The sequence below is a fragment of the Mugil cephalus genome, chromosome 3 (assembly GCF_022458985.1).
Source record: "Mugil cephalus isolate CIBA_MC_2020 chromosome 3, CIBA_Mcephalus_1.1, whole genome shotgun sequence".
NCBI lineage: Eukaryota > Metazoa > Chordata > Actinopteri > Mugiliformes > Mugilidae > Mugil > Mugil cephalus.
In genome coordinates, this window is record NC_061772.1 from 10,401,612 (window position 1) to 10,416,323 (window position 14,712).

At 41.1% G+C, this 14,712-nt stretch overlaps 1 long non-coding RNA gene across 1 annotated transcript in view; it reads right to left on the reverse strand.

Moving 5' to 3' along the window:
- Positions 1-382: 382 nt before the first annotated feature.
- LOC125005842 overlaps positions 383-14,712 on the reverse strand; it is a 38,118-nt gene continuing 23,788 nt past the window's right edge. The window contains exons 2-3 of the long non-coding RNA XR_007112494.1: positions 1,131-1,202; positions 383-645 (exon numbers count right to left, since the gene is read on the reverse strand). This is a non-coding gene — a long non-coding RNA (uncharacterized LOC125005842). The remainder of the gene's footprint in view (positions 646-1,130; positions 1,203-14,712) is intronic.

Below are 14,712 nucleotides of genomic sequence, written 5' to 3' on the forward strand. Positions count from 1 at the left end.
AAGCGCCAAGAGGTCAGGAAATCTTTGAGCTGGCCTCTGAATCGATAAGTCTTAAGTAGATGCTGCATTTTTTCTTAGTATCATTTTATTTGATCAACTTTGCAAAACTCTTCCCAGAGATGAACATTACTTCAAGATCTGTTCAGTGAGTTTCTGTACAAGCACTAATGAAGCTGTGACTTATTCAGACGTGTGCAAGGACAGATTTTAAACAGTATTCTCGGCCTTCGAAAACAGCAGCAGACAAAATAGTCTCATCTGAACATCCATACGTTTTGATCACGTCACATGATCTTCCTCAGCATGCACGCAGCCGTTTGGTGGTCACTGTGTTGTCATTAATAAAATCCTACAGGCCCACGGGGGGGGGGGGGGGGGTAGGTAGTGGAGGACACAGAAGAGATTGAGCTCTGCATCTTGGGCCCCAGGAGAAGAGCAGCCCCCCACTGACTGAGACAGAGGGCAGTGGAAGTTGCAGGGGAGTCAAGAGACAGGAAATAAAAGGGCAGACGGAGAAGAATGGGGGTATGCTGAGCACAGGGAAGGAGAGAGAAAGTAGAGAAGTGAAAAGAAAGAAAGAAGGAGAGAGTAGGGAGCTAAATTGACTTTGAGGAGGTTAAACTCTGAGTCTATGCCCAGAAGAGACTGATTATGATAAGGAGACGAAAGGAGAGAGAGGAGACACATATTTCATTAAGGAATGGATAGAGGGAGGGAGGGGTGTATGAGGCCTCTCTTTCTTCTTTTCTTTTCTTTTTTTTTCCCCTTTACCTGTGTTGTTAGACAAACTAATTAGGTTAGTAGCTAATTAGCTTGTTTTGATTCACTAAGTCACCTTGACCCAAGGTTTGAGCTATCGGCTGCTAACTGAATAAATACGCACTGCCGGGAATACAAACAAAAACACAAACATACTGGGGTACACAAACACACACAAACTAAGACGGGGAAAGGAAAAAGCTAATGGGCGCGCCCTCACACACAAATGCGCGTCCAGAAATGAACACACACACACTTGGGATAACTGTATAAGTAGCTAGCAGACAGTTATATTGGATTTGTTTTGGGAGGACAGGTCCAATGAAATTAATCAAGTTCTCTTCCACAAGTACAAAAACTGTCTCAATTACCTGTCTCACTGTCTGCAAGCCCGTCGTCCTCTGCCTTCCAAGCCGTCTCCCTCCGTCTCTCGCCACCTCATTCTATCAGAGACACACAGGAGAGTTTCCAGGTGTTGCATTACTGTAATAATAGCTTTATAACTCCAAAATGTAATCAGATCTCGTCTTATTGTTTCTAAAATCAGATTGCATATTAGTGTAATTGGCCAGCACACAGATTGAATTACACTGTGTAACACATTTAGCTCAATACGGCTCAATTATTTTAGCCCCATCCCAGAGAAACGCGTTTAGAGTCAGAGAGAGGGATGTAAAATGTGAAAAAATGCAATAAAAATAAGCGGCGGCTCCCATCGGCAGGACGATCTGAAGAGGCCCGAACCCGTCGTTTCAAAGAGCTAATGAAATGGAAGTACTGTAAATATTAAACTGCCAACCACAGAAGCACAACTGCAACGGACCTCGGCAGAGAATATCCAGCAGCTTTCCGACCACAAAACAACGAGACCATTCAGTTTTTGGACCATTACAGGGAGTTTTGTCAGTTAAATTCCAGAGCATTTGCAAGTAGTAAACCTTCTGTTTCAAGATTTCTATTAACTTTACACTCTAATATAGTCAAGAACACCTTTCGTAATGTTGTCTACCCTGAACAAATCTGATGTTTTACAGTGAATTTTAAAAGTGGATCCAATCTAAAGTTTGAAATGTTTCCTTAATTAGTAGATTTCATGTTTAAAATTAGGAAAGTGGAGTTTAGTAGTTAGTTTTGAGCAAAAAGGCAAAACAAACAGCAATGCATGCAACCAGCCATGGAAGTTCATTTCTACAGTGACGGCTGTGCTGGGAGGCAGCGACAGTTTAAAATACATAACCTTCAGTCAATTAAGCTTTTTTACACCAGACATTTTGTATTGTTACACTAGAGGAAAGTCCAAAGTGTATTAATGATGTCTCAGTTCCATTAAGTGTCCCAGGGCGCCATGACAGTGAACCAGAATGTGCAGGACCTCCCCAAAGTGAAACACAGCTATCATTAATAAACCTGCACTTTGCAAACAGTGACAAATCAAAATATCTATATCTATACTGTTCTAAAGTCACTATGCAGAGAAAATTTTAAAAGGGACGATTCAATCCAACCTTAAGTTATACGCATAAACGTTTGGTTTATGCATCTTAAAAAACAACTGACACACAATGGATTTGGGGGCTTTTTGAATCCGGTTGTAAGAAGTTCTCAACATCATTGCAAACGAAGGAAAAATCTATGATTTTCGAGACATAAATAAAGAATGATATATAAGTTCTGCCATACTATTGATGTTACACTGGGGTATCTGTGTTTTTAACTTGTCTGGATAAATTCAGCCATACTGAGCTGCCACACTTATAAGAAAAGAGAAAATATATATATATGTGTGTGTGTGTGTGTCTGTGTGACTGTGTTTGTAACTCTACAAGTACAGAAGAAGGACAGAGAGACAACATTTCACCAGAACGTGCCAAAAACATATTTGACGATAACAAAGGCGCAATTCCAAAGCAAAATGACTGGCACCTGTTTTTTATTTTGCTTGATAGAGGAAAACAATGTTGTGACAGGAAGTGAAGGTCAGCAGACGTTTAACAAAAGGTTCCCAGCTCAAACTGAAAACATTTATTTACATGGTCACAGTTTCAATCTGCTAAAGGCCAGATTATACAAGAAAATAATGAATACATATTGTTAGCCTAACAGCATAATTGACAAAGCCATTTTTTGACTTACTTGTACAACGTTAATAAAAATACCAGTGTGGTTGCTAAAAATGTTTTTTCTTGTTTTGCGACAACATACGACTAATACGACCTAGGCAGTTGTGCTTTAAGGGCTAACGATGTGTGTGTTGACCAAACCTCAAGTGGTTAAGGTCTGGACTTTAAGTCTCTCCTGGGAGGAGCGAAGTTTTAACTAATTTTCTCTAGCAAGAAGGAGAAGGAAAGGAGATAGAGGGGTCTGTGCTATTTTTATGACCGTAGTTGTGACAAAAGCACCGCCCAAAAGATAAACGTCATCTATGTATGATTTATGTTTATTCATAAATTCTTCAGGTAAAGTGAATCCTACCAAAAAAGAAACTCTTCCTCTTACCCAGTCATTACCTCATGGAGGGGAGTGCGCTGCTTTTAAAGAGGTGACAGGAGATGGATCATTCCCAGTCTCCACGGCAACGCACCTTCTAATGAAGTTGTTCCTCAAACTCTTACTCAGCGTCTCACTGCATCACGGGCGAACCGCATGCCTCTGGACTCGGGCACCGCGGACGCAGACGCCGTGCCCCGTCCGATCCTGACAGCTGACTGCACTTTGCACCTGTACCGTTGCCTTCCCGAAAATAAAACGGCGTGAAAGACCTTGAGCGAACTCTCCCCTCAAGCCATGTTTCATCCTTCTGTCATCTTGATCACCATGTAGTCTCCTTCATCGTCCATCACGTCCTCATCATCATTCATCTTCGCACTGACTAGAGAGAGCAAGACCGGACGAAACGATGAGGATGAAATCTGTTGCCCACCTACATTACGTACCAAATTTGCTATGGTTCTTGTCAAATAACATCCTATACTATCCGGTTAATTTTTTTTTTTTTTATTTTTTTACTTTGCTGGCACACACGCCACTCACTACATTTTCAGATGAACAGGATGTTCTATTTTTTGCAGCGTTTTCGACACAGGATTTGAGTGCTTGGACTTTGCCCCTGCTTCCTCCCTCATTTGTACCAAAAAAAATAAATTAATCAAAAAATCAGCAACCATCTGTGGAGGACAGAGAGGCTGTTGCAGAGAACGATGATACATTCTGTTTTCTCCAAATAAGCTGCAGGTCAATTTAATGGTCAAAACTGTAAAATGGAGTCTGTGAAAAGCTTGCTGCTTGTAATTCAGCTGAGTTAATGAACTGGAGCAACATTACAGAGAAACTTATCTAAATCTTCATCACGGCATATATATCACCATACGGATATTATTGTGCCGTGTTCAAGAACCGGTTGTTTGAGTGGACATCTGGGCCTTGCTGGGGTGTGTGACGTCTCCGCATCAACTAAAAACCCCTATTGTGCGGTTGCTGCGTCTGGCAGGAACGCCAGCCTTTGTATAGGGGACCTGTGCCCTGTCCTATACATCATCCCCTGACACCTCGTTGTGCTTTTCAGTGGAAATCACGATGACAGATGAGAGCGTTTGGAAATGCAAACGCAATATCAGGTGAGTGCAAGTGGTCAAGAAATGAATTATGCAGTTAAGAAAAACAAATGGCCTCAAATAATTACAGCAGCACGAGGTTTTCCCTACGCTGAGAAACGTCCAGCAGCAGTAAGACCCGCGTGTTCTACAAGTGCTACTCAGGTTTTACCTTCACACACTAGCGATGTTGTTTAACAATTTCAACATGCGCCTCAAAACTTGAGCCAAGGAATGTGTGGATTGACGTACGAGGCGGAACAACATGAACATATGGCACGGTGCCTCCGCTCCTGCTACGCTGCCTAATGAAAAGCACACAAACATGGCTGTCAGAAGCCAAAAACTTGTAAACTGTGATTCAACTTTCAGCCTGGGTGAACAAAACAGGCTCTTCCATCTGATTTCACTCTTTCATTCTGTCACTCTCTCAGCCGCCCATTCCTTTTTGCCCTCCTCTCTTAATTTGTTTTGCTTCCCTATCTCCCTCTCGCACGCTCTCCCTTTGTCTCTCAAACACCTTTTCCCACAAACTCAAGTCCAGACTTTTCTCCCTCGCTTGCTTTCAATTAGGCCTCTTGTCCGTTCCTTATCACCTGGCCTTAATTCCTCATTCTCTCCCTTCATCCTTTCAGTTCTAGGTTCCTTTTTAATTTTCCCCATTTGATTTTGCCGTGTTTGCTGGCACCACTCCTTTCTCTCATCTCTTCGCCTCATTATCTCCTTCTTCTCCTCATCTGTCAGTCTATCTCCCACCCCCCTCTTTGTTTTTATTCCTCCGTGCTTCTGTCCACCCTCCTGTCTTGATTTACTATGTGCACATCATTGTTCTCTCATCCAACTTTGGTTAATTCTCTGCTGAGTAAGTTTGGTTTTCTAAATCAAAAGCAAGCAACACCCCCAAAAAAAGAAACCTAACCTAAACCCTAACCTCATGTGTGACACTCTAGTGACATTTCATCTCTCACTTCGCCAATATTTGACACCAAAAACTCAAAAGTAAAGTGGGTAAGGACGAATGGATGGATGGATGGACGAATGGATGGATGGATGGATGGATGGATGGATGGATGGATGGATGGACGGCTAACCAAACTCGAATGTTACATTCACACTCAGTACATTTTCAGTGGAAGTTGACGAGATGTGCAACAAATCAACTGATATAAACACGACATGGTTCAAGCATTTTTTTGTTGCTCCACTATTTAGATTCAGAAAACTTTATGTGACCCCTGATGGACAATTTAAGGCGTGTGAGCAGCATGACATGCAAGACAAGACACTTTTAAAGAACATAAAATAGAACAATACACCATACGGACAAAACCTGAGCTGTAAAGGTGAAACTTTCCAAAGTGTCTGCTTAACCTGTTTGAAACAACTCCATCGGTAACATCATCAAATGCAACTTGGTGAAAATGACTCGATGTGAACGCACTGGGCTCTAAAAATGCATTCGTTGATTTATATCAGTAAAATGCATTTAATGTGGAGTCTGTTAAATGTAGAGCCAACAATATTACATATTTTGTTGCTGTGTATGTGCTACCTGCTAAAACTCTAACAATTCACGTAGACACCAAAAGGAAATATGACAGAACACATATTTCAAGAGGGTTATAAAATCTAAACATTGTATATTTCGCACTGAGGCTGGAATGGATTCATCCCTAAAAAATAAGCTCTGCAGGATTTTTTTGCAGCATTTACCAGTTTTCAGATGTGAGAAAAAAAAAAACCCTTGAGTGACACAATCTGCAGGATGTCTATCAGGTCTGAATGCTGCAGGTGGGGACGGACATGGTAAATCCCATCTGCACTATTTTTACACCTGCTCTCCTCCCTGAATCAGTACATGCCCGTACAAGCAGCCGTGTCAGAACGCATCATTTCCACACCTGAGAAACTGATACACTCTGCCCCACTGGGACTTCTCTGGAGTCTTCATTGAATATTGCAATTATTTGCTCCTGCCGTGGATTTCTCCAAGTGGAATAATCTTGTAATCAGTGCACCTTCATGTCGACATAAAAACAGGCCGGGAGAAATGAGGTCCTGTGGTTTGAGCAGCGCAGCAGTTTTGAAGTGTCGGCAGTGTTGCAGTGTGCATTTATAGCAGCTCAAAGAATGCTAGCAGGCTTTCCAGTCTACGCTCGCAGCTTTGATCTGTCCATGTGATTTCTGCATTTTAGCACAGTGACATTCAGCTCAAATAAGAAATTAAAAAGAAATAACAACAAAAAACAAACAAAAAAAAGGAACTCTATCAGAGCTCCGTTGTTGGGGGAAAAAAAGAGTGTGACACAAAAGGTAGGATGTAAAAAGATGTAAAAATGAGCTTTACTTCCAAGGATACAGGAACCAGTAGATAATCTCAAGTACAGGAAGTGAAAGACAAGGACTATGATGTATAATAGTGCTGGGGACATGTTATGTTACCCTCTAATGGTATGAAAGAGCTTTGAGTACAGAAAATAAAGGAAGTGACAGAGTGTGAGTGAGCGGACAGTGATCAGACTGAGAGAGACTCAATGTCAGGGCTGAACATCTTTAATAAAACACGTTAAATTAATTAATACTTTTAATAACAAAATGGGATGAGAAACATTTCTTTCCAAAGGGCTATGATATTGTAAAATTTTAACTCAAATCAAGGTCTACTGACCTCCACAATAAGAAGAGCTGACCTTCTGCAGTTTTACAACATTAACACCTGCCAACCCAATTAATGCAGGTAAATTTCAGCAGTGGGGGGTAACACAGCGCCTCCCACTGGCCATTTTGGCAGGGTGGATTTTATAGACCTTTTTTTTTTTTTTTTTTTTTTTTTTTAAATTGTAATTTAAAAAACGGCATCTGAAACAATAAAAGAAATGCGAAGCGTGCAACACCACACCTCCCATGAACGACGTCACCGTCGCCGGGCGTCCTCTGGGGAGAACACGGCTGTGAAGCGGTGGAGCGATAATCTGGGGGCATGTTGAAGGTGTCAGAAAACCCGGGGAGGAGACAAAGAAAAGAAAAGATGAAGATGAAATGCAGGATGCGGACACAAACAGAAAAAAAAGGCTGTTTGACGAAAATTAGAAGACGGCTCTCTTGGACACTCGATCGTGATTCAGTCAATCGCCAATATTCAGAGGTGATTGTTCCTCAGTGGCCACTGCTGCCCCTGGCAACCAGCAACACCCAACGCTAACTGACTTAATAACTAGGAAATTGGAGTATTTTCTTAATATAACTTTTCATTTATTTGAAGAGGACAAAACAATGGATACATGACTGAAGAATAACATGTCCCCGGTAAAGAAGAAGAAAAGAAAAATAAAACAGCGCAGAACGGGAAGAGAAGCGAAAATAACTGGGAATTTAATTGTACACAAATAAAATCTCTTTGAACCATTATTTTATGTCACATTATTGAATGATTTATTTGTAAGCCATGTTCTAAACTGGCTTTTAATATGTGATAAAAACCACACTTTTTATTACTATATTCTGCAAATTTTGTATAAAAAGAACTTTTTACTTGATAATCACCTGCATTTCTTGATATGTACAAGGGTCACTTACATTTAAAAAGTTTGTAAATCTTTTTATTTTTGCAGATATTTTTGGGGCCTGGTTCACCTGTATTGGGTAGGGACAGCTGAAGACAGACAGGAATGAGGTGAGAGAGAGGGGAGCAACATGCAGCAAAGGGCCGTGAGCAGGAATCAAAGCCCATACAGCCTCAGCACATGTCGTCCAGTTCAAGTAAACTTCAGCGCGCTGTAGTCAGCTTTAATCACATTAAGCATAATTTCCCAACAGCAAAATTACAGCTAGTGAAAATGTGGTGAGATATAATTCCATCTGAACACTAGACTTTCACAGTCGTCATGTTGTGTTAACATCAAAGGAAAATTACTTCCATTAACCTTCTACACATACAATGTGTTGGGAATCATTAATTATGAATAATAAATAATTATTTAATCTGCTGGAGCTGTTTCGAGCTGAATCTCTGATTGTGAAACATTTGCGTCAGAAAGTCCGAAAACGTTAATTAAAATTACTGCATGAATATCCTATTCGAGTCCATCACAAGAGCTGGAATATAACGATCCAAATGTTTCAGAAACTCACTTCAGCGCACGATGGGAACAAAAACCTCAATTGAAACTCAAAGACGGAAAGAAAACCGGAAAGACAAACAGAAAATAAAGGTGAGCGCGCAGGAGAACAAAGCACAACAGAGCAGTTGATGCCATCTGTCTTGCTGTCCTTCATTACAGCTGTTGCACCGTTGCATACAAACACTCACGCTCTGTGAGCACCACCAGCGTCTCTCTGTGCAGGACACCAACAATATTTGAAAGTGATTCTGTCCTGAGGCTGTGGACTGTGTCACTCGGAGGCAGGATGGAATTGCAAATGACAGCGAGGCAGACTGGGGCCGCACTCTGATTTTGATTATGACAAGATCAGTAAAGTTCACAGACACTGCGCACACAGTCATATGACATTTAGAGGACCCTTTGATAGAAAGACGCCCAGGTGACACACACTGTGCGTAACGGCCAACACACTGTTGTACTTTTAATGTACCTTGGTGGAAAAATGTAAATCTGCTTTTAATCATCTGGAACATAAAGGTCGCACTCGTCGCCTATTAGTTGATCACTATTGACAACCCTGAATACGTTCTCATGTAATAACACTGCCTTAAATGCTCCTTGGTGCAACACAACATAATTCAGAAGTACAACAAACCACAGCCTCAGTAATTGTACACATACGCTGAATATCACAGCCCTCGTGAAGGTAAGATTTAGGGCCGGGCTTTTATATCAGAATGCATTCGTTTTTACTAGTGTACATAATGAACTGGACAGTACATCAGCAGAGCATCTTTAATCAGTTACAGCTGAATCAGAGCACAACTCAGGACTAAAAGCGAGAATGCGTTTTTCTTCTGACTTTAGGGCCCCTGTGTTGATTTTAAAATGTATTGTTACTCGTCTTTAAAGTGCTCTGAGGTCTCGTTCCAGCCTTTTATCTGACATGACTACAATGTACACTATATTGCCAAAAGGATTCACCCTCCTGCTTTTACACGCATATGAACGTAAGTGATGTCTCATTCGTAATCCATAAGGTTAAATATGATGTCAGCCCATCCTTTGCAGCTACAATAGCTTCAACGGTTCTGGGAAGGCTTTTATGGGAATTCGTGACCGTTCTTCCAGAAGCATATGTGTGAGGTCAGACACTGATGTTGGACGAGAAGGCCTGGCTCACAGTCTTCGCTCTAATTCATCCCGGGGGTGTTGCGTTGGGTTGAGGTCTGTGCAGGCCAGTCGAGTTCTTCCACGCCAACTCACTCATCCATGTCTTTGTGGACCTTGCTTTGTGCTCTGGTGCACAGTCATGTTGGAACAGGAAAGGTTCATCCCCAAACTGTTCCCACAATGTTGTCTCTTTGTATGGTGATGCATTCAGGGTTCCTTTCACTGGAACTTTGAACCCCACACCATAATCCTCCCTCCACCAAACTTCACCCTTGGCATGATGCAGTCAGACAAGTACAGTTCACCTGGAAAACGCTAAACCCAGCTTGGTCCATCAGATTTCCAGATGTTGGTCACTCCAGAGAAGGCGTCTCCACCACCCTAAAATCCAGTGACGGTGCTTTACACCACTGCATCCAACGCTTTGCATTGCACTTGGTGATGTTTGGCTTGGATGCAGCTGCTTTGCCATGGAAACCCATTCCATGAAGCTCTCTATGCACCGAGTTAATCTGCAGCCACATGAAGTTTGGACGTCTGTAGCGATTTACTCTGCAGAAAGTTGGCTTCACGGCTGAGTTGCTGTTGTTCCCAATCGCTTCCCTTTGTTATAAACCACTGACAGCTGACTGTGGAGCATTTGGTAGCGAGGAAATTTCACGACTGGACTTGTTGCACAGGTGGCATCCTATCATCCTATCACAGAACCACGCTGGAATTGACTGAGCGCCTGAGAGCGACCCATTCTTTCACAAATGTTCGTAGATGCAGTCTGCACATCTAAGTGCTTGGTTCTATACAACTGTGGCCATGGAAGTGATTGGGACGCCTGAATAGAGTTATTTGAATGGGTGAGCGTATACTTTTGGAAATATAGTGTATGAGTCATGGAAGTAATTTAGTTGCCCTGAAGTGCCTGACAGAAACTGTGCTTTGAGCTGTTGAAACAGTTAGTAAAACTAAACCCACCCTTTTTATTTTATTGGATTTCATATTTTTTGTATATTTCATTTTCTCTATTCTATTGTTCACATCAGCCATTGTTGTATTATTACCTACAAATCCCTCAGAATTGCACCACATACCAACATGCAAATAAAATGTGATACACACTAGTGGCATGTTAATAAGTCATATAGCATATATTGCATTGCCCTCTTTCAGCGGGAACATCAAAGTCAGTCCAGCTTGCAATCTCCTGTCCACTGAGGGCGTCCAACAGAGCAGATTGAGTTCACATCTCCCCATGTCCATGGCCTGTAGCAAGTGCCTGTAGTGCCTGTAGCAAGTGCCTTACCCTCAAATTGCATCCCAGGCACTACGCAAGTGGCAGCCGGCTGCTCCGAGTGAACACACTATGGATGAGTCAACTGCAGAGAAAGAATTTCCCCGAGCAGGATCAATAGACGGATCATTTTCTGCTTATTTTATTAATAATGCACGTTAAAGGACCGAAACAGTAATTTATGAGTTGCTTCTGTTGAATCTTACCTAGAGCAGAAATGAAGTTTGATTTGTTGCCTGTCACTTCACAGAATTGATGTCAAAATGTTGTAGAGTCAGCAAAGTATTGACAAGAATGACAGGTTAGTTTGATGACAAGAGAAGTGCTGGCTGTGCAATAAAGAAGCCATGAGGTGTAATCCTTAAGTAAATGTACCAAGTGAATCTCATTGTTATGCTGCACTATACTGCCAAGTGTTCTTTAAGGACACGCGTAGCTTCCATCTCTTTCTTTTCATTATTTCATCACCTAGGAGGAAGTCATTTATTTAATTTTAAACATTTGTTTTGTGTTTCCCTCCTGAATTAAATGTCCTCTGTTAAATGAAACTGAAACAAATAAAAGCTCTCCGTCTCTATGACTGTCTCTCTCTCCAAGCACTCTTGAAATTCCCTTTTGCTTCATCAGAGAAGAAAAATATCAGCTGTCCAGCCCAGCATTCTTTTCATTTGATGGCAGAATATTTTGTCCGGAGAAAGTCAGCCCGTAATGCTATTAACTTTTGTATTTTTTGCAGAAAAAAAAAAAAACAACCTAATCAAATACACTTGTAAAAGAAAACACCAACCTACCTCAAATAATCCATTTCTTTAACTTGTAACAAAAAGTCGGTACAACAGCATAGTAGTGTTGGTTTAATCAAAGGTATTGATTTTCAGAAAAAAATTGGTGTGTTTCAGAAACACAACATACACAACTCAGAACTTGCCCTATTAAGGTTTCACAAATACTTTCCGGTACAGAATAAAATTAGGTTTAACATCCAAACTTACAATACACAAACTTACAATGCACAATACACTGATACACGGTTTAAACGTGGGTGTTTAGTTCATGGTGACTAATCCATGACACGATAAATGTATTTGATCCATCAATCTGTTTCAATCATAGACTGTATACATTTCTTAATTTCTTAATATTTTACAACTCTTATAGTCCCACAGGTCTGCTTTACAGAGCAGTTGCCGTGGCAACTGGTGTTTGCCATTATGTCACATCCTGTTTCTATAGCGTGAAGGAACTGACTTAAACTAAACTTATCCAGAAAATTGACACTTGAACATGCACCAACGTTATATTAACGGACTAAAATGAAAAATACATTTTTTTACGTGCATTTTAGTGTTTTAATTTGGCCCAAGTCCCATCCGCTACCATGGAGCAGGTTATGACCTATACTGCAGTCAGTCAGCAGGGGGAGCTCTACTCACTTTGGCTTCACTTAGAGGAGCAGTTCCACCATCCCCATTTATACTGTCTGCGGTTTCAACTGATACAGAGCTAAAATACAGAGCGTTGTTGGCAACAAATTCAACTGCACCGTACTCAGATGATGTGTATGACTAATTTAGCCGAAATCCAATGAATTTAAAGGAGGCTAAATGTGGTTCTGCTACATAACCTGCCTATGCTGGATGAGAATTTTGAACACCACTGTACATAATATCTGTATATTTCACAGTCATATTTATATTTATATTCATATTCCATTCCCCTCTCATTTTTTTTCCCTACTGTTTTTACTGTTTATATTGGGCGTCTCACAGAGCTGAAACAAAATCTTGTTCCACTGTACACCCTGTGTTCTGCAATAAAAATAAATACTCTATTCTACACAGTACATCCTCCACACAGCTCTGCTACACCACTGTAATATACACGTGGCCTGTGTCGCTGAAGGTGATCTCATGGATAATTTACTCGCAGGTCTGAATAATGGCCTAGACGGGTCTGGAGTCAATAATGACGGGTCACAGGTGACCGTCTTAAAGTGCATCTCTCTCTCCCTAACAAAATGGTTCTATCACTGACCTGCTAATCCTGAGCAGATTGGCTCACAGTGTCATGCTCAAGGACACTACCACACCTTGCAGTAGAACCATCAAACCTGCTATTATCGAAGGGCCGACTGTACCACCAGCCTGACTGGAACTTTGTGGCAATGTCCTTGTCAGCCTCACAAATCTAGTTCATCTTGTTCATGAAGTACGTCTCACAACAGTTACATATTCATTCACACAATACAGTACAGGATTCAGATAACTATTGGACGTCTCTGTCTATACCAAATTAACAGGAAGATGCTAATCCTGCTAAAACACTGTCTGACTGGTAGAAAAATACTCGTGTCATTTGGAGCCACTGCAGATGTGGAATAACAGGGTCAGTTTCCTGCTCTGGTTAAGAGCCTATCTTGTGATTAAAAGATGATTTATAGTCTCTCGGGGAATTAGGCTTCTCTCTTAACTGTGAAATCATATCACAGATGGGGAAAATGCTCTCCAGCGTGCCACCGAGCCACCGAGGAATTCAACTGTGTATTTTGGGCTTTGGTCAAGAAGGGGAGTTACAAAACAGTACATCTGGATATTTCAGGGCAACAGAAGGTGTGGAGTTTCTCGACGGCACGTTATTTTATTTTCAGCATATTCTCTGGCAGTTTGCCAGCAAATTAAAAAGATCCCAGAAAAACAGGATCGTTGTACGGTCTATTATAAAGCAGAGCTGCAATTAATTCAATATTCGGAAATGTAATCAGATTTTGTTATTGACATGCGCTGGCTGACTCCTATTATAAGTTTAAATTAATCGTTCAAACACAGACCAAACTAATGTTAGAATAAAAATTAGTTTTGGAATAAGATGCAACACACACACAATGCCTGTTGAATCAACAACATGCAACTGGGCTCGATTCAAATTTGTTAACTTCAAAAAGTCTCATCATTTGTACGACATAAGATGTTAAATTAGTAGCCAGTTTTTCTCTTTATTCCATCAGTAATTGGATTTGGAGGGTGATAAAATGATACTTTCAGCACATACATGCAACGTAGCGCTCTTGAGATTTCTCCCACCAGTCTCCTCTCTGTGGGACCACGTCGTGCCAATCCGTGTATAAAAATCGTTCTTTCTGTAATCTTGTGGCATGTAATTTTACTCCCCAGCCCGCAACCTAAAATTAAATAAATTGCACAGAAAATAGCTTTCCATAATGAAGATGTCACAGAACCTTTTGATTGCTATTCAATCACCAGGATTGTGCCAATTGCATTCTGTCAATCCGCCAACCTTTTTAAACTCCTCATGCGGGATTTTTATGCATCTCCAGTCTAACAAGTGTCATTGTAAGTCCTGAAAAGCCACGCCACATAAAAAGGTGTTTCTTTTCTAAAAGCAGCCTTCCCTGATCCTCATTTTGTGTCAGACAACGTAACGGTCACATTGGCAGAAAGTAGTTATCGACGTTTCGGAGCATTTACCCTGGCACCGTTCTGGCTTTTTGCAGTTTCCGCTGACAAAACCTTATTTGTTCCTATAGCAATAAGTCTCTATATAGTTGCTCTGAAATTGTTTGGTAGACTTCAGACATTAAACCTCACAAGGCTTCCAGTGTTGTCGCCGAGGTTTACAGCTTTAAGGGTGTGGTGTAAATAAGATAAACAACATAAGCCTGTTTAGTTTGTTTAATAAAAGAACAAGGTATAGACCTGTTCTTTACAGAAGGTAACCTTAAATCACTTCTGTTGTGTTCTGGAGCTACACAGAAAATAAAGGCGGCGGGCAACCACGTGGTGGG